General features: G+C 38.8%; 1 protein-coding gene across 6 annotated transcripts in view; it reads left to right on the forward strand.

The window, feature by feature from the left end:
* Nucleotides 1-24,972, forward strand: part of SCEL (sciellin) — a 272,928-nt gene that overhangs the window by 123,383 nt on the left and 124,573 nt on the right. For 2 of the 6 annotated variants that reach the window (XM_070240377.1, XM_070240374.1), the window contains exon 1: nucleotides 24,402-24,664. The exons of 2 other annotated variants lie outside the window; for them this stretch is intronic. The gene's annotated coding sequence lies outside the window, so the exon portion shown is untranslated. Of the gene's footprint in view, nucleotides 1-12,270; nucleotides 12,525-24,401; nucleotides 24,665-24,972 lie in introns of those variants that run through there. 2 more of the 6 variants (XM_070240353.1, XM_070240370.1) reach the window with 2 other exon arrangements.

Below are 24,972 nucleotides of genomic sequence, written 5' to 3' on the forward strand. Positions count from 1 at the left end.
TTTACATGTGTAATCATGAAAGAATGAATGAGCAAATTAAAGAGAAAGAAGGAAGGAAGGGAGAGAGGAAGGCATGAAGGAAGAATCATACTTAATATATAAACACCCTCACACTTATTTTTCATGACAATTTTGGTACTGTTTTGTGAAGCAATTGATCCTATTATTTTTGAAATTTTCCTCCCAGCTGTGAAAAAATAAACAGGCAGAATTTTATTTCAGTGTTTATTTTGGCCTCAGGTTTTTGTTTTTGTTTTTGTCTTTGTTTTTGTTTTTTTTGCTGAGGAAGATTCGCCCTGAGCTAACATCTGTGCCAGTCTTCCTCTATTTTGTATGTGGGTTGCCACAACAGCATGACCACCACTGAGTGGTGTAGGTGCATGCCAGGGAACCAAACCCAGGCCACCGAAGTGGAGTGCACTGAACTTAACCAGTAGGCCACAGGGCTTGCCCCCTGGCATCAGGTTTAATTATTTTCCTTTTCTTTTAGTTATATAAGCTCATCTCTTAGTCTATCAGCATTCACTCCTGGCAGGACTCACTGCTAGAACATAAGTACCACGGGCTTCTGGTAGCATGTGTATTGGGTGAATTTCATCCTTTGCTTACCTTCCACCTTGCCATCTCATTCATCCAGTCAAAATTTATTGAATTACAAATGTGCAGGACAGTCTGGGGCAATTGAATGATGTGTGAGACACAACCTGCTTTTTAGGAGTGTGTGGTAGCTATACTGCAAGATGGATGGACCATCTAGAAGATACAACTAGGAACTATGGGGGTGCACATCTCTCTTCTGGTGATATCAGGAAAGCATCAGAGAGGAATCTCTAGACTCTATTCCATTGCACACTTTAACTGGGACCCCAAATCTCAAACTTGCAGGCACGTTAGGATCTGAACTTTTACTCTTGCATATAACTAACTTATTTTACAACTCACCCTACAAGCGAGGTTCTTTGCCTGCAGTAGAAGCAGATATAGAAAAACCCTTTGGTGCTCAGAACCACTAAGCTTATGAAGCTCTCTTCAGGAATCTTAGGAATCACTAATTCAGGTTTCTTTGTCTCCCACACTAAGTAGAATGACTCCAGTGAATCCAAATGACCAAATATTTAAGGCATGCCTGATTCTACTGCCCCTATGCAACTCTTTCATGGAAGAAAAAGGAAAGGCAAACCCAAGGTCACATAGATTATTAGAGACGAGATTAGAATAAAATATAGTCAGAAGACCCATTACATATAAAATATCTTACATTAGACGAAATGATTTGCTTTTTAAAGTGTTCATAAGAAATATAAGTATTTATTGACAAAAATATAAATAATTATGTTCAATAAATTAATTGTAGCTATGTTTTAGACAGATGGTTGAGAAACTCTCTTGGACTTAATATCACGCTTACTGCCTTTTACTGTCAACAAGTTAGGATTAGTCATCTTACTCTAAAGGAACAAGGGTGTAGTTATTTCCCATTGTCTCAGCTCAAAGCATCCAAAGGCTTTTCCTCAAGGAGCCAGGGTGCTATTCACGGAAGTCCCAACACTGGCTGACGGAGCTCTGCTTCGGGAAATCAAAATGTGTTGGCCCTGTCTTCTGTCTTTATTCATCATATTTATGCCTAGAATCCCTAACAATTCTTTAGTGACTTTAACATTTGCAGAATGTATCTATAGCCCTGTTTTCTTGGGCAATTCAGCAGGAGGAAGCAGAAAAAGTCTCTTGTATGTGATAGATACAGATTTTTCTACTTTAAAATGGCTAAGAGAAAAATTGTAGGCTGGAAATAATGGAAAATATTATATACTAAGAACCTTAAAGTACTTTTTTAGCTTTAAAGTCTAGGATTCTACATAATGCTCAGAATTAATTCTTATTCACTGCTTCCCCACTGCTGGCCCAATTCTCTTTTTGGAAAGATTTTTAAAGAATAGGAGCAGAGTGTTTCAATGTCTGTCACCATTTTATCAGCATTTTCACAAGCATTTTAGCAATCACATGAGTCATTTCTTCCTCACCTCCCACAAATAGCGTGGGTAAATGGAGCCATGGGAATTAAAAAAAAAAAGTAAATAATTCTGACTTTGGAATCTAAAAAGACATCACTTTCATTAAAAATACACACATAGACAGTGAGTAACCTGCCAATACAGCTGCCTGTGAATGTTCCATAAGCTCAATGCCAGAAACTTGTGTTTTGGTGTGTTATCCTTCATCTTTATCTGTTTTGGAGGCAGCGTTAAATCAGAGTGTACTGGGGGACTGACCTCATTACGTTGTATGTGCTGAATCACTGTCCTACAACTGTCGTCGCCTAGGCATGGGGCAGACTTTGCACTGTCCTCCCACTGTCATGGATATGTGCCAGTAAAAAATCTTCTCAGGGTTGCGCGATATTTCTGTTGCTGTTTCCCATTAATTATACATTAATGTGATCAAGAAGATACTTTGTTCTCTGTCTCCCTCCCTCCTTCCCTCCTTCCCTCTCTCTCTCCCTGTTAAACATTCAAATGCTTTTAAAATCCTTCAAAACAGCTTTCATTTTTAAGGCTCTGATCTAACGACTTGCCTTGCTACATCTTCAGTGTTTTGACTGTCCTCTAGTGGCTGTTTTGAATCATATTAAGTTTCAAAAAGAGAATTTATCTTTTTGTTTCTTTAACATGTCTCAAATAAAAACCTGTGTGCTTGGGAGTTTTCCTCTAAGAATGCAATGCTTTCGTGTTTGAGAAGAATAAGAGAATAAGAGAATAATGATGAATTTTAATTTCTATTTTGCCTCATCTTTGCTGCACTTTGAAAACCCCAAACCTCTGAAGTGTTAAGTAAATGAACCCACATCTGTGCAGCCTCCTTCAGTGAAAGCAATAGTTTAAGAATACTTATTCTTTGAAGACCAGACTGCTTTTGTCTGCACTACTCAATTTAAGGGAAAACTACTTTTGGAATCCTATCCAAGCTCTTCGTACTCTGAATGATTTCCACTGTCACTCTAATTGTCAACCAGGACGCTTATTTGTAATCACCCGCTTTCAATAATTTAAATAGGTAGTCGTTCAGCCAACTATTTTTATTCAAAATGCAACAAAAGCTAAAATTGCATGTTGAATTTTATCCAGATGCTGTCTTCTTTTAGGATATGCCAACTGATGCAGAGCTGTTGTTCGCTTTCTTATAACATGTCAGAAGCACATGTTTACTTCGTGAATCTCACTAGCAGTCTAAAACGGAGTCTACAATTTATATATCAGTTCAGTTGCTTACCAGAACCAGCAGGCAGGGCATTTTAAGGTTTAATTCAGTGTGCTGAATCATCAAACGTAACCACACCCAAGTTGTGTTATTCTTCAGAGACTTTAGAGACCAGCTTTTCCTTGTCTATTTGAATTTCAACAGGGATCATTTCTGTGGTTACATTTTTCACCAAGAATAATAAAGACTACTTTGAATAAATTTATCAATATGATTATCACTATTTAATATTTCTGTAAGGGCCCTAAAAGTCTTTTGTCTGAATTTTCTTTTACACTTTTATATACAAAGTGAACCAACTTATCTCAAGAAGAACTGAATCAGACGGAATCCAGATTCCTTAAGAACAAATTTCTGTTGTCTCAAAGTTTCTTTTTTTAGCCCAATAATTATTCTCTTTTGGGCAGGCAAAGGAGCTCACTCTGAAGAGTTCCAAAGCTGCAAAATTGAGAAGCGAGGTCAAAGGTTTTTCTGTTTTGTGAAATTTGTTAGATTTTGCCAAGTCCCTGAATTTGCACTGTAACAGTTTCAGGGAAAGCTTATGTTATCCTTTGTCTGGGTCCTTGTTCAAAAAATGTCTATGGAGTGGGTAATTGCTATTAGTGAATGCAAATAGAAACAGTTGCTTCAATGCAGCTCAACAGCCCTTTTGCCAGTTCCCAGTAGACCCCCCTCCCGTTTTTCATTTTGGCTTTTCCAAGTCTTCATCTCTCTCTTCGTACCCTCCCCCCAAACCACTACACTCACTGTCTGTAGATTACCTTGGCTCTTACTTCACAGAGGAAATAGACTCTACAATAACTCCTTCAAGCTTCCATTCAAATGTATCTATCTCTGCAATCTCAGGAGTGGGGTGGGGATGGAGGGCAAGGAGACTCTTCTGATTTTCCAAGACCAATCCCTCCACCTCACTCCCAATTTTTCAGAGCCTTTGCTCCATCCTTGTCTCTTCTTTCTCAGGTATCTTCAACCTCCCACTGGTCACTGACTCAACTGTCTCAGCATATAAACCTGACACACATCTGTCCCAGAGTATTGATTTAAGGTCCATAAGAGTCCAAGTGATGACCCCCAATTCCCTTCTGGGGAACACAGAGGCCACAAGTGGCTCCTTTGACAGAAGCTGCCGTGTTTTCAGTTACGTGATCCTGCCACGTTGGCCTCAGGGGATTGGATTATGGATAGAGGCTGTAGCCAAAGGCAGCAGATGTAAAGGCTGTAGCCAAAGGCAGCTCAGATGTGAGAGCCAAAACTACATGGTGTCTGCATCCTGTTTGGATTCCTGTTTGCAAGCAATAGAAAATGATTCTGGCTAATTTAACCTCAATAGGATATTCACTGGAAGGAGGTCTGTGGCTCACATATCTACAGGGACCTAGAGAACCTGGCTTAGAAAAGAGGCAGAAACCAAGGTGCTCTGAAGAACTCTGCAGTGGGGAGCATAGCAAAAGTTATACATGAAGAACAGCATGTTCAGCCTGCTGCTTCTACTGCTGCTCCTTTGATGGAGGTGGTCTGCAGCTGTCCCTACACTTGTCTGACTGGCCTAAGCCAAGTGACATGCTTGTTCCACGTTGGGCTGGGCGGGGAGAAAGAACACTGGCTCACTGGCCACTGTATGGGAGATGGGTTCCATCCCTACATCTACACACAGTAAGAGATTCTCTCCAAAAAAGATTGGAGTGTTAAGAGGCGTTGGATGCCGGACAGCCCAAACCAACAAATGGTGACTATAGATGGTTCCCTAACAGAATGAGATGCTTTCCTGGAGAGCAAGAATGCCAGATACAGAGGAGAAGTAGAAACAGAGTAGCAATAGCACAGAGAAGCAAAGATGAGATAGACTCAAACAGCAAGTGGGACATTCAGAAATTGTGTCAAGAAAATGGTAGAATCACAGGAGTAGAAGGAATGGATAGATGCCTACTCTTAGGGAGTGGTGAGACAACTGGTGGCCATAGTGCTGGGTTGCTTGGGATACTGGAGCTGGCTCAATTCTGGAAGAGCATATAGTGTTACCTAATTCATGGGCTTTGGAGTTAGAAAATCTTTGGTGCCCCTGAGATTCAAATCTCAGCTTCACCACTCACCTACTGGCTGACTTTGGACATATTTTTTAACCACCATATCCTCACTTTCCTCTTTTGTAAAAATTGTACTTACATCATTTGGTTGATGTAACAATAAAATAGCAATGCATATAAGTGCTTAGCAGTGTTCTTGGCATATTTTATGTTAGCTGTTATTATTACTATTATTATTTCATGTCTCTCACAATTTTCCAAATGCTACTCTATCCCTTTATCTTTGGAAAAAATTCCAACTCATTGTTTAAGATCCGGCTTAGGTGTTACCTTCTCTGCAAATCCATCCATGAATATTCCCCCTTCCCCAGGTGGAACTAATTCAGGTCCAACACTTATTGAGTGACTACTATATGCAAAGTACAGTATTTTTCTAGGTGTTGGGGATATCAAAGATGTCAAAGATATAGTTTAGTTATTCAATAGCCTGTAATCTAAAGGGAGAAACAGAGAAATAAATACGCAATTTTAATATCTTCCAGTAAATACCATAATAGAACTACAACAGAGTAGTACCTTGCTTTGCATTTTCTTCCGTCTAAATCATGCCTCTATTGCAACAACTATGCCATTATAATTTAGTTGTTTGTACATCTACCTCTCTTGGTAGGCTGTATACTTGTTGTGCTCAAGAATATATCTTTTTCATCTTTTTTATCCTTAGGACATATTAGGCACTCAATGTCTTTCTTGAAAAAGTATGATTCCATTATATTTTCACTGGAAAACTTAATTTTTAATTTTCAGAGATGTCATTCTTAATGTTATTACTATATAAAACTTTTATTCTGAAATTCCACAAGTTACTTCCTTACCAAAAATTAAGGTTCAGTCAGTGCCTAATGTTGTCACCTCTAATCTGGTTGAAATTTGAAGGAAGGGGAGGGAGATGTAACTGTGGAATGCCAGGCTGGAGTTCAAGGGAATCCCACACACGCAAGATGAAGCCCCAGGTTCAGGATGGCTGAGCCATGAGGGGGAAAGTAGGGCTAGGGGAGCAGGCAGAGACAGAGATGGAGCTGGACAGGCAAACGAGGGTTGGTGCATCCGAGGAGAAGGAAGAGCAGGAGAGGACACTCAGAGGCTTCCACCATGTGTGAGGGGGAAGAAAGACCAGGGTGACTGGGGCAGAGCCAGGGAGAGAGCAGAAGCCAGAGAGGTGATGGGGATGAGGCAGAAAGATTCAACTATTTATTTATTTTGGGGGTTCTATGAAACGTTGACAGGAATAACAAATGGTCAGGGAAGATTGAATGAATTATTTAATTGTAACAAAGAGAGATGTATAGGAGGGTGAGAATAGTGGTCCCTGGGTGTGAGGTGAGAGAGTAACTGTCATCATCCCAGCTTCAGGGGATGAGGACCCAAGAAGTAGGGCCCAATCAAGATTGTGGCATCCTTCTCCCAACTAAGCATTATATTATACAACCCCATACCACACTTGTGTGTGACTCCCCTAGTCACCTATGGGATTATTCACCCATAATTTAAAAATTTCATCTTGTCTGCTTTTGACTTGTGCCAATTTTGCCAAAGAGAATTTCCTTTATCTCTTGGTCTTCTTTTATGGCTTGTGACTATGATTTGTGTTGATTAATGGCTAAACACTATTTGAAAATATAATAAAGCATTATGGAGATTCTGGGTAACTAGATTATTTTTTGCTATGTGACTCAAAATTGGCAACTTTACAATTTGTGTTTTATCTCCTTGGCTGATTACCTTGATGAACCAAGCCAAATGGAAATAGAGCCCACTTTACGTGGGGTAGAACATGAGCAAGTGGACTTTGGCCAACCAAAGTTGACAATCCTTCAGGGCCAGAAAGAATCTTGTCCAATTTCTCCATTTTGCAAGTGTAGAAACTGAACTTAAAGAGGCCAAGTGACTTGCCAAGTCCATAGTGTGGGAGCAGACATAGGAGGCCATATTTCCTCTGCTTGGTTGAATCATTATAGAATCATTAATATTTGGTAGAGACAGTAAAAAAATTCTATTTTCTACCACTGGGTAAGTGGAGGAGAGATTTTTAAAAAAATGTAAATCACGTTTTATTTACCTGTTCTTCATGTATAATCTCCATTCCAAGAGGTCTATTTGAGAATCTGTGGGGAATCTGAGAAAGATAGTGAATTGATCAAATTTATACTTCAGGAAGTTATTCCAGCAGGAATATTTCTTAGTTCTGTGAATGAATTTTAAAAAACTATATGTATTTTAGAAAATATTTCTCACTCTGTTTTTTTTAACTCAAGCTCTAGTGTTTTTGGCATGATTTATTTTTTTGACTTGTATAAGAAATACATTACCTTTTAGCTACTATCATATTATTTCCAGATACTGCCATTTGTTTCTGCTTAAATTGACTTAGTTCAGATCATTGAAACTTTTATTTGTGTTTCTTATAATAGTGATGACCTGTTTGCTCTCATTCATGCTCACTTGTCTTTTAGAGCCCAGTATAATGCAGAATAAGACACTGTTACTTTGTGATCACCAGCAGAGGCTCTCTAGGAGCCCATCTCAAAGTTGCAGTGTGATATGCCCTGTGCTCAGATATTCTTAGAGTCACTGCTATAGGGTGAAGCATTGCTGTCTTTCATTGTGATTTCTGAGATCTGGGATATTAGTTCATTTATTAAGAGAGAGAGAGAGTGTGTGTGTGTGTGTGTGTGTGTGTGTGTGTAATGCTGTGGGGAAATAAATATAGTATAAAACATGGTTGCTAATGTAAAGTGATCTTCTAAATGGGGAAAATAACCATAAATACATTGAAAAGTTCAATAAAAATAAAATATTTTACCAAGATGAGGCCTCCAAAAATAGAGTATATTTTGATTAACTTTTCAAGTAATCACTTCTAATTTTTGAACATGGTCCACATGCCTTACTTTTAATTCCCATATGAGAGGTGTCATATCCGTTTTGCTTATGAGAAAAAACAAAGTTCAGAGAGGTTAACTTGCCCAGAGTCAAATAGAAAGTGAAGGAAGTGCACAAATTCAAACCTGAGTCAGTCTGTAGCCACAGTCCTTGCCATTTCTTATAAAGCTGGTATTGTGGACGTTTATCCATTTTTTTTTGTCCATCTTAGCATCAGAACCTGCTTTCTATGTTTAGGGAATGTTTTCCTTTGTGATGCCTTGAAAAGTACTCACCTTTCCAGGCTCCTTGCAGTTAGCGCATGGGTCTAGGCTCTGCTCTTCAGACTGTGAATCGGTAACTAGTGATACCAAGAAGTGGGCACCACCTAGAATATATTTGGAAAACATGAGGAGTTGAGGACAGCAACCACCACCACATTGGATTCCAAAAGGGTGCAGGGGCAGCAACTCCTGCAGCAGCATCCAGGATCTGGTCCCCAAGGCTGCCTGAATGTGCTGCGGTGTCTGTGCCCAGTAGGATCTTCCAAATGTCTTTACTTGACAAGTCCTGTGGTTTGGTTCTGGGAATTGTTTTTGGCTGTAAAATTCCTAAATTTGTTTCTCCAACCCTCCCAGAGAGTATGTGAGCTATCCAACATTCTTAAAATAATTTCCATTTCTGCTTTAATTAGCCAGAGTCAGTTTCTTTTATTTGCATCCAAAAGCCCTCACTGTTACTGAAAGTTGTACCAGGAGAGGTTGTAAGCAATAGACGTTCAGGAAAATAGGAAGGAAACTAAAATTTATTACCTGTCCTAGGAGGGGCTAAGGGGAAGTGGAAATCAAGTTAATATTAACAAAATGGACCTAAACAGCCATTGAAATTGGTGAAAAAACAGCTAATCAAATTATTACCTCTTGTTCCCTTGAGTGACAGACTCATTGAAGGCTGGGTTTGTGAGACGAAGTGATTGCTGCAAGAGGACAGTTGAAGGGTACGAGGAATTCCAGGACTGTGGGGTATAGCAATCAGCAGTTTAATAGCAGAAAATGACAAACTCCAAGTCCTTAACTCTCAGCTCAAGGCAGCAACTGAAAACCAGTCACCTTCTAAGATAGTGCTAAAAACATGTGTAATCTCTTTCAGCTACAGAGCTGAGACAATTGGAATCTACACTCAAAGATTTAGCCTTCAGGTTGCTTATATCAATTTATAACCTTCCCTAGTCTCTTATGTGGAAATTCCAACTTTGACTAACAAGGATGCTAAGTAGAGGTCTCAACATAGAATAGAGATGTGTGAGTGGAATTTGGTTGCTCAGTGTTCAGACCATCAAACACCACTGTGCCTGCCCCAATGCTCTGCGCCCAGCTTAAGCATACCCCAGGACCTATTACAAAGTCAACCTGAAAGAATTACAAGATTTTATTAACTTACGTTTGCAAAACTCTGGCTGATACATGTGGGAATGAATTCTAAAGACTGTTGACCAAGAGTGGAGGAATGCAATTTAGAAAAAGCAGAATGTGTCGATATATGTACATGCACCAATATATGTACATGCACCTTATATGCAATGCTATATTCAACTGGGGGTCATTTTAGTTACTTTTGGTGGTCTACTGATGAAACTTAGACTCAACAGTGGCCTGGACATTTCTCATATAATATGGAGGAAGAAATTAAAAGACTTAGAGGTATAGGGAGGTAAGAATGAGTTTCTTGTGTGCAATCCATTCCCTTAACTCCTGACTGTGGCCACAAGTCCTCCTTACTGAGCCACACATTGATTCATTGGTGAAGAGAGTCCCAGCCTTTTAGAAGGTCCCTATAGAGGGTGTTCTTTGTGAACCTAGAATGCAGTGAGAGGAGGCACAGTTAAAATGAGCTCTCTGATTTCACTGGGATACCAGAATTCCAGAGTGGCAGAGCACTGGAGGCAATCAGGGTTTGGGTGGGTTTAGGGGGAAAGAAAGAGTGAGTCAGTGTGGTAATCAAAATGGTTCCATCCCCAGAGATCTTAGGTGTTTGCTAATCACTCATGGCTATTGTGGGCTATTCTAGAAACAAACTATATGTATAACCCATCAAGAGAACATTTGATTTGTAAAACAATGCCAACACCAACAATAACCCAGAAAAATCTAGGTGTGGCAATCAGAGGCCCAACTTGAATTAACACATAAGAAAGGCTTGACCTTTTGCTCAATTTCCAAACTTAAATTTCAGATGCTAAAAGGAAGACCAGGTACTCTTGAAAAAGAATTCTGTGATAACATCACAAGTGTGGGTTTCTCCTAGCCTTCTAGAAGGGACCTTCAGCTATTGGGACCACTGTGCACTGGGAAAGGGAAATAAATGCCCAGACCTTTCAGATGTAGTACAAGAGTTACTCTGAGCTAACACTGGTTCCTGGCATCCAGAAGACCACTGTGACCTCTCAGTAGGAGTGAAGGCCTAAGGGGGCCAGGTAACAGATGGTGCTTTGAGCTGAATCTTCCTCAGTGAAACTTGGACTCATCTCTGTTTCTTTACTGTTTTCCTGATTTCATTATTGGAATGAAAACCCTTAGCAACCACAAAATTCCCTTGTTGATTTCCTGACACATGGGTTATTATGATAAGAAGAGCTGAGTGGAAGCCGCTAGAACTCTTCCTAACGTTTTTCAAACAATAATGCTATTCATGCATTATTTCATTCAACAATTCTTGTTGATGCTTACTATGTGTCAGACACTATGCAATGGTAATTTATTAGTGAACAAAACAAATCAAATTATGCCTTAGTGGAGCAAGAATCCTAGAGGAAGAAGACAAATGAGTAAGTGAAGTGTATGGTATGTCAGGTAGTGATTAGTGCCCTGGAAAAAATAAATCAGGGATGGGGTGGGAGTGGAGGTGGAGGCAGAGGGATTGCTTCATTTCTCACACAACCAATTGGGATTAGAATCGAGGAGATGGGGGCTGATGTGGGAGATCCTGGACCTCTCGTGGTGACCAATGTAAACGTAGATTGTGGGAATAATGAAATAATACATAGCACTGATTGCAAAAAATAATGAACAAAAAGCCAATTACACCTGGTGGAAGGGATCAAAGTCACAAACAAGGACTTAAAAGATGCAGAGGTGACGATTCCCTATCTGTTCTCCATTTAACTCGCCTGTGTGGCAGATGCAGGAGGCAATGGGTGCTGGGGAAAGAAGGATTCGTATTTCTTTATTAGGATTTTAGCTAAACATGCAACATAGAGAATCCGGTTCATTTCGGGTGGTCAGTAAATACCATGTTTTATCTTTGAGTCCTCATCCTAACTGATAGTGTGAACCTTTGCACTGATAATTCTGGTATTAATTTTAAAGCATTTGGCAGCTCAGCAGGTCTCCATGGGGTGGCGCTAGAGAGTCGAGTGCTATACAGTATTTAAATAGTATGTGCTGTAAACTTGTTTATTGTTACATTGTCTATTTCATGAATGGCTTCCCTTTCTACTCAGTTTTATCATCACTAATCAGTGGGGTAGTCTGCTGGGTGTTGGTGTCTAAACTGAAATTAAAATCTGTTTGTTCAGGATGGTTTCACGGAAGCTTAGTACAGCAAGAGAAGAGTGATTTAGGCAAGGGTTTATCTTTCAGCACATTTGTTTTCAGAACGCACCCAGTTTGATTATATAGAGTGTGTTAGCTTTTGTCCTTGAGTTGGGTAACTCTAGATTTGATCCCAAGTGTTAAAATGCAAAGAGAAGATATCCTCCTGTTTAATGTGTTTGTTAACAACATGAAGAAAAATGACGTCAGTTCACTTTTCTGCAAAATATGGCTGGGTTGATCCGAATCACCTACATTAATTTACTTTTATTTTGTTACAGAAAGTTTTTCTTCTGTTATAAGATGAACATATTTATTACAGAAAATCTGAAAAATTCAGAGACGTGCAAAGGAAATGTATTAATTTTCTATTGATGCATGACAAATTACCACAGGCTTAGTAGCTTCAAGCAACATACATTTATTATCTCACAGTTCCTGTGAGTCAGGAGTCTGGGCACAGCTAAGCTGGGTTCCCTGCTCAGAGGCTGCATGCATGGTTTTGGTCAGGGCTGTCGTCTCATCTGAGGCTCGGGGTGCATTTCCAAGCTCAAGTGGTTGTTGGCAGAATTCATTTCCTGCAGCTATAGATCTCATGGTGGCTTGCTTCTTCAAGTATATATGTTCTGACAAAAGGGAAAAGAGCTGCTTTATCCTGAAGTTTTTCTGTACAGGTCCCTGAGAGGCCCAAAGAAGATTCTCAATGGTATTTTATATGGCGGTTGCTCTCTGGGTATGTATTTATGAATTACTTTCTTTCCTTTTTATATTACTAGTGTTTTTAGTTCATATTTTTAGCATCACGTTTCCTTGGATTCAGTCTATTTAGCATTTCCAGGTTGGATAGAACTGGGATGTTATTTGGGCTTTATCTGCAAATATTGCATGATCAGCTCTTTATTTCAGGGCAAAACCTAATCTGCTTAAATAACTAAAAATTCATATTTTAACTGATCTTTTTTTATTGAGGTATAATTGACATATAACATTATATTAGTTTCAGGTGTACAACATAGTGATTCAATATTTGAATATATTGCAAACTGATGAGCACAATAAGTGGATCTCTTAATTGATCTATTTTGTGCTCATGAAAAGTTCATGACACAATGTGAATAGATAGTCTGGTGGGGATGCAGAAAGCAAGGAGATAGGAGCAAAGAATTTTTTGGTTTCATAAGATGTGAGTCTAGGCAATTCATTACAAGAATTTGTATGAGATTTTTAAATTCTATTGATATGATCTCATGTTTGAGTGTGGAGATAACACTAACATTTATTTATTCAGTCCTCATGTATTTATTGAGTGCCTAGAATGTGTCAGCACACAGGACAGTGAGAAAGACACCAGGTGTGGCTGGAAGACACCAAGCAAGGAGGCATTTAACTTAAGGATACTTGATTATTTGATTAAACATAATAAAATAAGAATTTAGTGATGGTTTTATGAACATAAAATTTTATGTTTGTTTTAAGTGCTTTTGCTAAAGCATCAGCCAGAAATATGTCAGATTTTTATGAGACCAGAGAAATTCATTACTCTGGTCTGGGCTCTTATACAGTTGTACAATACCTAACTTCATTTAAATTTTCTGCTTTATCTTTTTCTTTCCTCTACATTCCAAAACCACACACACACGTGTGTGCACACAGATTTTATTATCCAACCCTCCCCATGCATTTTCCTCCTCTCTATTGAGGTAAAAGTATTCTATTCACCCTAGTTCGAGCTGTATATTAAACAAACATTTCCCTACCTTCCTTTGTATCCCTGCTTATGCCTTATGTCTATTCAGGAAGTTTTCATGATATATTATCAACAGTTTTGAGTTTATTCAGCTTACTTTAACTTCAGTTGACATGATATTCTCATTGTATTCTTGAAATTATAAATATTTCTTTTATATTCATATTTTTCTACCTTCTCTTCTGTACTGAATCATAAATCTTTAAGAGGTCCGATCTTTACCTCAGACAAGAAATACACAGTGATATAACCTTTCATACCTTCGGGTAGTATATTACAAAGTACCAAAATGAGCTGTATTATTTTATTTAGGGGTCTCTCATTTACAAGGAACAGACTCACTAAGCTGTCCTGTGTGAGCACATAATCAGGGATTTCATGGGAATCTGAGAAGAGGAGCTAAAGTGTAGCTGAGAACTGGTGTGTCTTGTGTGTTGCTCTCTCTCTGCCTGTTTCTCTCTGAGTCTTTCTCTCTTGCAACTTTCTGCTTCTCTTTGCATGTATGTTGTCATTTATTATCTTCTCTGTGTCTGTACACTAAGCTGCCTTTATGTGAAATCAAGTTCGGCAGCAAAGCCACATGGCCTGGGTTTCAGTCTTGCTCTCCCTCTTCCTAGCTGTGGGAAAAGTTTCTTCGATCCTTTGTGTCTCAATATCCTCATCAGTAATGTGGTGGGGAGAGTCATTAATAAGAGTCATTACTTCACAGGGTAAATAAATTAAGAAAGTGAAACACCATAGTAACTACCATATAAATGGTGGCTTTTATTATTTGATTTTCGTTTCCTTATAACTTCACTTGCCTATGGATCAAGATGGTTGTCCTGATACTTTCTACAAACACCTCTGACCCTGCTGCTACCTCAGTCCCACATTCTCAAGAGAAGAATCTCTTTGGCTCAGTTCTTCTTTTTGAGCTAGGCCACATTGGTATCGGTTCTCAGCAGACCAATGGATTGGCTGCCTCATAGGCAAGTGCTTTGCTCTAGTCCAATCCCATGGATAGGGGTAGGAGGTGGAATCCTATGTGCACAATATGGCTGCTGTCTCTCACCAGGTAGAGAGCTGGGTATAACGGCCTCCTGGTAGAGGGCTCAGGTATAAGTCAGTCAGTTCCCAGTTTCCAGCAGAAGAAAGGGTAGGCAACAGACACCATAAAACATGCATTGGCCAAAGATGTAAGTGAATATGTTTATAGAAACATTGATTGGATTTTTAACAAATTTTTATAAATTGAATCATGATTTTCATTGATTTTATGACCTCCAAGATATAATTCATGAACTTCTTCTTACTGTTACTAACATGGACCCTTTAAATCTGGTAAAGACATGACACCACAGTGTTATGAAAAGAGCACAAAATTTGGAGTCAGGTGATCTGGATGAGTTCTGGGTTCCTGCCCTCAATTAATCCTGGGCAATGCATGATATCTCTCAGAGCCTCACTTTCTTCTGCAGTCAGGGACCAAAAAATTCATCTCACAAAATGCCAAATATCACATCATTATAAATATACTACTTCACAAGGAGTAGCTTCACTAGGTAGTGTCTTCACTGAGAAATTCAGCATTACAACTCAGAAATATAGAGGATGTCATGATCACAATAGATAAAAAGTCTTTTTAATGTCTGTATTTGCCAGATTCAAAAGGCTACCAGCACAGAGAAAAAACACATCAATGGTAGAGTGAAGATAACAATGAAGTATAAGTGATGTTGAAGAACAGCAGCTCAGTACTAAGCTGGAAATAAAAAACTCCAGCAGTTTCCTTAGATCGAGGACTTGAGCCTCATAAAAGAGAAAAGGAAACAATTTTGAAAATGGGAATATGTTGGGCTCAGATATAACAGGGCTCACTCTTACTAATTTCATTTTAAAAAATTGCAAAGTTAACTTACTTCCTAATGTTCATATTGCATTTTAGTAGCTCAAGCATGGTTACACATAGGATTCTGATGAAAGGCCCGTTTGTACTAACTGGTTGAGTGTCTAAAGAGTGAGATTTGAGGGGTCCATAAAGCCCCCTTCCCAAAATACTCTTCCAATAGACTGCTCAGATCTGTGTTACTGATTCTCCTTAAGAGGACACATTTTAGCTAGGCTAAGAAGTTGTGCTTTGTGGAAGATGTTATTACCTGATAGATAATGCCAATCGTATTTATTTCACAAATATTCCTGAGGGAATGAGATATATTTCTAGAACAGATTTACTTTGAGCCAGACTGGCTGCATTTGGATGCCAGCTCCACAATTTACTACCTGTGTAACTCATATTCATCTTTTAAATGGGGATAATAAGGGTACCTCATAGTCATGTACTTCATAGGGTTGAATGAGCTAATATATATAAAAACCGTATAAGTATCAACTCCTCTTATGTTAACGAGATGAGAGGAAAAGTCTAGAGGATGGAATCATATCTTAGTGAGGTGTGTGTGTGTAGGGGGCAGCAAAGGTGCATCATAAGAACAATAGGGCTGAAAACAGTAGGAGTGCTAGAAAATAATATGAAGAGCTCACCCAGAAGGGTAGTGGGTGTAAATTATCGATTTTCTTTTTTTCACTGTTTTGCAGAGAGTCATTCAGCCACTGATTAAAGCACCTTTACCACTGTGGCTGCCAGAGAAAGATTAGTGTAAGCCTTCTCTCTCATCTTACGGTCCACTAACCCTGTTATGTGTCAGTGGGAGAGTTTTCTTGTTCCCTAGTCAGTTATATTTTTTCCCTTCGGTTCCATTAATTTAAAAACACTTTTTGTACTATGCAATAGTAGTATAAAAGCTGTTCAGGGGCCAGCCTGGTGGCACAGTGGTTAAGTTCGTACATTGTGCTTCAGTGGCCGGAGGTTTGCCAGTTTAGATCCCGGGTGCAGACCCATGCACCACTTATCAAGCCATGCTGTGGCAGGCGCCCCACATATAAAATAGAGGAAGATGGGCATGGATGTTGGCTCAGGGCCAATCTTCTTCAGCAAAAAGAGGAGGATTGGTGGCAGATGTTAGTTCAGGGCTAATCTTTCTCAAAAAAAAAAAGGAAAAGTTGTTCAATGTCTATCTTATGTCTGTGTAAGAAAATTTGGTGACTGTGAAAATTTCTCAGAGAAATAGTGCTAGAAGTAAAGATGCTTTGTTCTGGGAATGTTAACATTACTGCTCAACTTGTATGTTGACTTAAGTGGAATGTTAAATGTCTGAAACTGATGACCTGAGAACTGATTTCCCACAGACTTATCCTCATTTCTACTGCTTTGTACATTGATAACCACTGTGACCACTTAGCAAAAGTACTTTTTTCTTGATGTTACTTTTGCAAAGATGATGGCACAGTGAATTACTTAGAATTGAGTTTGGTTGTAACAATCAATAAAACTCAAATGACAGCACTTCAATCAAGAAAGTTCATTTCTTTCTCCCGTTAATTCCTGGATGTAGGCATTCCATGGCTCTAATAGCAGAGAACTCTGCTTCCTGTAGTGCTCAAGGACCTAGTTTTCTATCTTGTTGCTCTTCCACCCACAGTCTCCATTTCTCAGTTCAAGCCAGTATGTCCCCATCCAGACATTGGGAATCAAGAAAGGGAGAAGGGCATGTTCCTACCATTTAAGGACACCTCCTGATGCTTCACAAAACACTCTGCTGATATCCCGCTGGCCAGAACTTACTCTCAGGGCTATGCCCATCTGTAAGGCTGAGAGCTCTACTCTTTATTCTATACAGCCATGTGCCCTGGAAGAAGGGAGACCAGCTTTCTTGGGACAATGGCAGCCTTTGCCATGCTGGGTCTAGAGTAACTATGAGTCACCCTGTAAAAGAAGATACAATGAAAAACGCACTTAAACGTTTATCCAAGTATTTCAGAGCCATCTCCAATTGTTCAGTTTTTAAAAATGTACTATTTAATTAATTATCACAAAAGAAGCTCATTTATTTCAATCAGTGAGTTAGAAGTTCAAAACAAGATGATGTGATTTTAGTGATCTGCTTGGCTTCCTAAAGCCACATTTGATAAATTCCCATAGTGGATTCTTCACAGGGTTAGGTGCATGAGTGAGTGGAGGGTTAATTCCATTCTGAGCTGGAAGATATTTGGGGAAGTCTAGGTCTGTGGTTTGGAGGCTCAGTATCAAGTCACAAGCTGTGGATTTCCTTCTCAGATGCCTTACGTGATTCTAAACATTGACTGCTTTTTTTTAAGCAAATCCTTGCCTTGAACTTCATTCAATGACTCCTATAGGACCAACGTTCTCACCATTCCTCTGGGGGACATGTTTCCTAAGCCTTTCTCCAAGGTCCTGTCAGCATCTGTCCCTGATGTCAACCACATACAGCTTCATGTTAACTGGAGTCTCTGATACTGTGTCCCTGGTGCTGAGAAACCCATTTGCTACCTGCTGCTGAACCATTATGCCACTCTGGGCTTCTGGGCACTGTCTGGAGCTTTCTGGACTGCTTGTCCCACTGGTGTGTCTTTATCCTCTGGGTTTCTGCTTCTCTATTCCAGCGCGTTCCAGAAATCCTATGTCTTCATCTGCCTAACAATCCAGATGAAAAGCGAGAGGTTCCATGACTCGTTCTAAGTCGTAATTGCATGGCGTAAAACAAAGAAACACAACCTATGTACTTATATACTTGTCATTGTAGAGACACAGTCCAAGGTGGAATAGTTGGCATTGGGAGAACACTCCTTATGGTAGCTTCAGCTACCAATTAAATTTGGAGCTGTAGATGCACAGTGTAAAAGGATTCCCCACAGGAACAAACATGCATACTGTCAGAATTCATCATCATGTAAATTAAAATCAGGTACACTTGAGATTATTGGTGATCCAGTCCAGGATGGGAAGCATCACTTCCTGCAGCAAGCCAAAAATGCCTTCTTGGCTTGAAAATTGCTTATAGAAAGAATCCTTAAACTTGCTCTTTACAAATATTCAAAAGAAAATGTACTCCTTTCTTTCAGAAAAGAAACTATCAGAGCATAGTGGGTAGGAGCTTGGGCTTTGGGTTCAGGCAGATTGCAGGGAATCCTGACTCACTTATCAACTAAGTTACTTTGGGAGAGCTGCATAATCTCCTTAAACCTCTGTTTCCTGATGTAATTTATGTACAGCACTGTATAAGTTTAAGGTATATGCACAATGATTTGACTGACATATGTCATGAAATGATTACCATAATAAGTTTAGTTAACATCCAACATCTCGTATAGATACAAGGAAAGGAAAAAGAAAAAATATTTTTTTCGTTGTGATGAGAACTCAGGATCTTTTCTCTTAACAACTTTCACGTATACCATACAGCAGTGTTAACTATAGTCATCACGTTGTACATGACATCCCCGCTACTTACTTGTCTTATAACTGGATGTTTGTACTTTTCGACCACCTTCCTCCAATTCCCTCATCCTCCTACCCCTCTGGTAACCACAAATCTGTTCTCTTGGAAAAATCATAACTCTTAGCATGTTCTGCCGTTATACTATGTTAAACTCCATTACTGTGGTGTTTATATTCTAGTTTTATGAGTGGTGAGAAATTAAGGGAATATGCCAGGTTCAATAAGGAAACCAAAAGGGAGGTGTTCTGGAATTTTTGCATAATTATTACTCCACCTAAATCCCAGTTCTAATCTCCAAAATCACACTTTAAGCCTGTTGTGATTGCTTTGATTTCTGGTACAACTGGCTATTACTATACCTGTTTCAAGCTGGTGAAACCTGAAAATGTCTTGCTTCATATGACAAAGCAGAGACATGCAGTTCTCACCTGGTATTTCAAACAGGTATCAGGTTAAGCTTTGCCATGCACAGAGCAGTTCATGGATCAGTAAATTGGCAACATCCGGGAGTCTGTTGGAAATGCAGAATCTTGGGCCCCACCTCAAACCGGCTGAATCAGAATCTGTTTTATGACAAGATCCCCAGAGAGCCATTGAGGGGAAGAATATCTGACATCATGTATTACGTTTACATTTTAGAAATAGTTATGCCAGAGTGATAGTCCTCACTATCTGTTTCAACTAATTTGTTAAAAACTGTACGTTCCCTAATTCTGTCTTCTCTTCCATTCATTAGTCATGACCTTTAGTCTTGGCTTTAGTGAGAAAGTAAGATCACTGTTTAAATTACTGTACCCCATATTTTGCTCCTTATCTTGGCTTGAGCTGGTGTAGTGATAAAACCCACAAACTTTGGGTTGACAGACAGAGATTAAGTTCCATCTCTGCCATTTACCACTGTGAAAACCAGAGTAAATCAGTTTTCTCATCTATAAGATGGGCTAATATTAATGATTCTTTTCCCGTTTAAACTTTCAATGACTCCCACAGATTTTAGGGTCAGATACAAGGCTCTGTGTGGTCAGTCCGTTTCCTAGGGAACCCTGAGTGGCTAGCTGAAACTAGCCTGTTAGCCAGAATATTTAGAATTTATGCAGTTTAAACTCTCCTGTTTATTTCTGTTTTCAAGATGAGTACAAATTTTCCATTCCCTGAACCCTACTTAGATTCGTTCAGCCAAGACTGAGTGCCCTCCATGTACTCAGCGCTGTCCAAGGGATAAGGACACAACACTGAACAAGGCAAAGAAAGCTGCTGCCCTCATGGAGCTTACATTCCAGTAATCACTGTACGCTCTGTAAATGTGTTTGCAATATTTTATTACAACATTGTTTCCCTTTCTGTTTTAGACAAATTCTACAGAACATGGCTTGCTGCATTTCTGTAACTTTTATTTGAGCATCACAAACAAAAATATGAAGGTGAAAAGACAAAAAAGTGTTGCCATTATTATTTTAATTCTAATAACTCATAAGATTTATGAGAGTTATTAAGTTTTCAAACTAAGGAATCAATGAAACACAAGTGCAATGTTACTTTTTCAGAGTCATTCTATTACTATATGGAAAAATTTAGAGGCCCCAGACACCATTTCACTTGTAAACTGCCAGATTTTAGGGACCCAGAAAAGACTAAGGACTAAATTTGTACTCATTCAGCCCTGCAAATAAATCCCAAATGTACACCAGCACTCAAAATATGGATATTTTGTTTTCACAAAGACAATTCAAATAAATAAAGTTGGCACTTATCACTTTGTTTTTCTATTCTAATAATGACTGCCTCTTAAAAAACTATAACACTCAAACACGTACACACACATTACACATACACATTTTAAAATGAGGTATTACCTCCCCAAATACTTTGAGTAAATTTACTGGGACCTAGTAGGGTTTTTTTCCCTCTAAGTAAGAATAATCCCTAGGTTTTGTTTGGTTGGATGAGGCCAGTTACAAGTTAAATTTCAAATGTTATCATTATCATCTCAATATAAAACTAATTCTAAAATTATTTTATATGCAAAACATGATTAAGAATAATCACTGGGGTATCACTTAGAAGATGAAACTTCCTTCACCTGAAATGGACGGTAGACAGGAGGGTTAAAGACTGAGAACTCCCAAAAAGGCTTAGTGACACTTGTTATCGTCAACAACGAAATCCCAGAGATATTTTCTTTATGGGAAGATGGCGATGAAGTGTGTACACTAAATTGTAATACTTCTTTTTCTTCTATTTCTGAAAGCCATGACCTTCCTATTGGTATATTTAAAAAGGAAGCTGAAGTCAAAAATGGGCTGTTGCCTCCTTTTCTTAATAACAGTGAAAAATGTGCTCCTACATTTAATTGGGAAAGTAATTTCCTAAAGAGAATTTGAGTAAGCCTTGAATAATAGGCTTATGTAACCCAAACCCTTCTCATACCTGATTTACTGCCTCACTATTTTTTTCTGCCTTCATTGGAGACAAATGTTCCGTGTACAGATTTGTTCCTCAAAAGTGGGATTGAAATATTGTGGAATAAAATCCAAACTGGTATATTTTGAAACCAGGCTACCATTTAAAAGCATTTTTCCCCCTAAGGTAACAGAAGAATGCATTCATAAAATGAAAAAAAAACAGTGTTCTTTTAACAGCTTACTACTTTAGACTTCATCATTTTTCTTACTTTGTTTCCCTCTAGTACCCCAAACTGAAAAGTCCATGGGTATTTTATGTGGAGACATGTCCAACTCAAGTTCATTAGAAAGGAATTGGGAAGATTCATTCTTACGGTCCCTTTTAGAATCTGGGCACTATTGCCCCTTTTAGGACGATGTGTGGGCCAGAGTCCTGAATCCCCTCTCCCTCTCTAACCCACCAGCACCGCTGAACACTGCTTTTCCTGGTAACACTCAGATTTCCAGGGACCAAGCACGTGATCATATTTGCTTCCATATCTTCTACCTGTTCCTGGTATTTTGTCTGAATGTAGTAATGCTATAAATTATAATGATATGCAGGTATTAGGCTCAAGTTGGAAGAATTTTAGCCTAAAAATTCTTATAGGCTTAATACAAACACAATCAAATATTCACTGTATTATAACACATAGTAATTTTTTTAAAGGGGGAATTAGAGTAATATTTGAATTTCAGATGTCAGGCACTCCATTTTTGACCCAGGGATACCATCCTTGTCATATTTCTGGTCATCCCTGAGCATCTGAGGCAATAGATGTCTGTCTTTCCCCCAGTCTTAAAATAGAGAACAATGATCCTGGCGTGCTACCATAGTAAGAGTTATTCCTTTGGGGCAGAATTACTACCTTGTTGATATTCTAAATGAGGAAGAATATGCTTGGCAGTAGCTCTGGGCTGGTGCTCTGGAACTGTGATTCAGAGCCATTTAAAATCATTTTGACAGAAGGCAGGGTGCATATGGCCAAATGATATTTTTATAGCTTTTCTCGGATTTGATGATCTCACAACTGAGATTGGACAACTTCCCACAATAACAGGTCTATTAATCATAAAATCTAGGTGTGACAACCAGTCAGGGACGCTTTTGTCCTCTTCTCAAAGAAGGTGCCAGAAAGGCCAGCAGGGAAACACATAGATGCACTGGGAACTCGTCAAACCCTGACCTTTTGTGTTCTCAAATACATGGCCAGCCATTTCAACTTCACACTCTTGCCTGTTCTCCATCAGATGATAATCAGATGGCACAATAAAACAGCTTCACTCGGATTTCAGCCAATCAGTTCCCTACTATGTTTTTAAAGCTCAAGACAGAACAATTGTGCTGCTGACATCTTGGGTGTTTAGAATTAGAACAGGGAAGGTTGAGATGAAGTAAATCTGGATGAGAAGTTTTCTTTGGCATTAAAGACACTTGGCAATAATCTTCAAAGGAGTTTGTGTGTTTATCTATTTTGGCATGGCTTTTGTTTTACTCATTCTGGAGCCCCACCTTTAATTTTGGGTAATATTTTTGCCAACATCCCTGGCAACCGTGCTGAGGCTACTCACAGTGCCACTATCTGGTCAGTTTAGGGGAAAAAAATCAGGTAATTTGAATTTTTGGCATCAATTAGAAAAATAATAATCCAGATCATTACTTTGAAGTTCAGAATGTTGGTTGTTATGTTGAGACAACCATAAAGCAATCCAAACACTCCAAAATTTTGGTTACTCATTTATATAGAACTCAGTGAAGTGGGACTTTAAAAATAAAATATCAATGAACATTTTCTTTAACTTAAAAAAAATGTGTTTCAGTTCACTTACCCCTTACCACCAGCTTCACCTTTAAGAGAAATAATGAGTACTAAAGGCAATAGTTTAGGGTATTCGGCTATCACGTGACTGTAGACCCAAGATTTAGGATAGAAGTATTTGAGAAGAGTTAATTTTTCACATAAAAATATAGTGGTCAAGTGTGTGGGTTTTGAAAGTACACAACCTTGAGGCTGAAAACATGCTCCACCTCTTGCTAGCTGGGAGCTCTCTGAGGCTAAAGACTCCATGAAATTAAGTCTTTTCTTTCCTTTATGCCGTTCTGCCTTTCGTGTCTAGCAAATTGCCTGGCATAGAAAAAGCTCAAGTATATTTGATGACTACATGAGTGTTGTTTATTTTTTTTTCTGTGCATGAAAATTCCTTTTGAGTTAGTGTTTTCATATAAAAAGATTGCTCTTTTCTCTGCTCTTTTCTGAAGATCTGTTGGGTTCTGCAGTGTACTGCGTGCTTGAAAAGATGAAACATCACTCAGAAATCTGACATCCCTTGCTTCCTGTTTCCTATTATGTTGCTCATTGTTGAGCATGCCGATGAAATTGTTTCTGAGCCTACTTCCTTATTGATTGGGTAAACGAGGTCAGAGATATATCTAATATTAAATGTTTTGTAACATTTAATAAATGAAGGAACTCTCAGCATTCAGAGCCTATATAGGGAAGTCATTGAAGCTAAGGAAAAATGATTGCTATTTTGCTGTTACAACCTTCAGTTGTATACTATCTTCTATATTCTATGACCTGTAATCATCAGTGAATTTTGTCAGCACCAGAATTAAGCTTGAGTCTTATAACCAAATAAGATTTTGAGAGTTGGTTCTCAAGGTCTTTCCATAATTGCGAGGTAGTTCTGTGGAAAGTCAAATACATGTATCTGGAACACTTCAAATGGCTGCCTATCAACTCATTTAACTTCACCAGCCTTACATGAGCAATTACTATGGGACAGGCCCTGAGCCAGGAGTTGGAGCACTCCAAAGCCAACACAGATATTTCATATCTAAAAATCGTAGGCTATAGTTTAGGATAGTGACATGAATATAAACAAAATATGATATGATACAGGTAATAACCGAATATGTACAAAATAATGGCCAACTTCACAACAGGAAGGTATTCAGAGACTGATAATTTAATTGCCTACCCAATATTAATTCTTCCCCTCTTTCATATAAAAGAACTTCAATTTTATAACAGGTGGCAAAATGCCTAGATAAAAACTCCGTTCTCTATCCTCCCTTGCAGCTGCATGTGGCCATGGGACTAAGTTTTGGCTCACGAGATGCAAGTGGGATGTTTGGGGATTGGACTTCTGGGAAGTCTCTTTAGCCTGGGAACAAATGGCTGGGATGTGGACGTGATGGCTGGAGCTCCAGAGGGAATACTGGAGGATGATGTGACCTTGAGGATGGAAGCCATATATGAAGGATGGCAAGGAAAGGAGACAGAACGAGGCTGGTCACTGATGACACAGCAGAACCCTAAACTGTCTCTCCATTAATTTTGAGGTAGAAATGCATTTTTGTCTTGTTTAAGCCACTGTTATTTTCACTCTGTTACTAGAATCTGAATGCAATTTCAGTTGATGTAAAGTGTGTAGGGTTTTTTTTGAGAGGAAGGTATTGGGGAAAGTAATGTAGAGAAAGGAATGCCTTGGCAGATTGTTCTGAAGGATGTATAGGAGTTTCCCACGTGACGGGAGATAAGGAATCCAGTGGAAGAACATTCATTGTCACCACATACTTCGTTAGATCCTGTTTTCTTTGGTTTGGAAATAATTTCAAATTTACAAAAAAGTTTTGAGAATAAGAATACT

This window comes from Equus caballus, chromosome 17 (genome assembly GCF_041296265.1).
Source record: "Equus caballus isolate H_3958 breed thoroughbred chromosome 17, TB-T2T, whole genome shotgun sequence".
Taxonomy (NCBI): domain Eukaryota; kingdom Metazoa; phylum Chordata; class Mammalia; order Perissodactyla; family Equidae; genus Equus; species Equus caballus.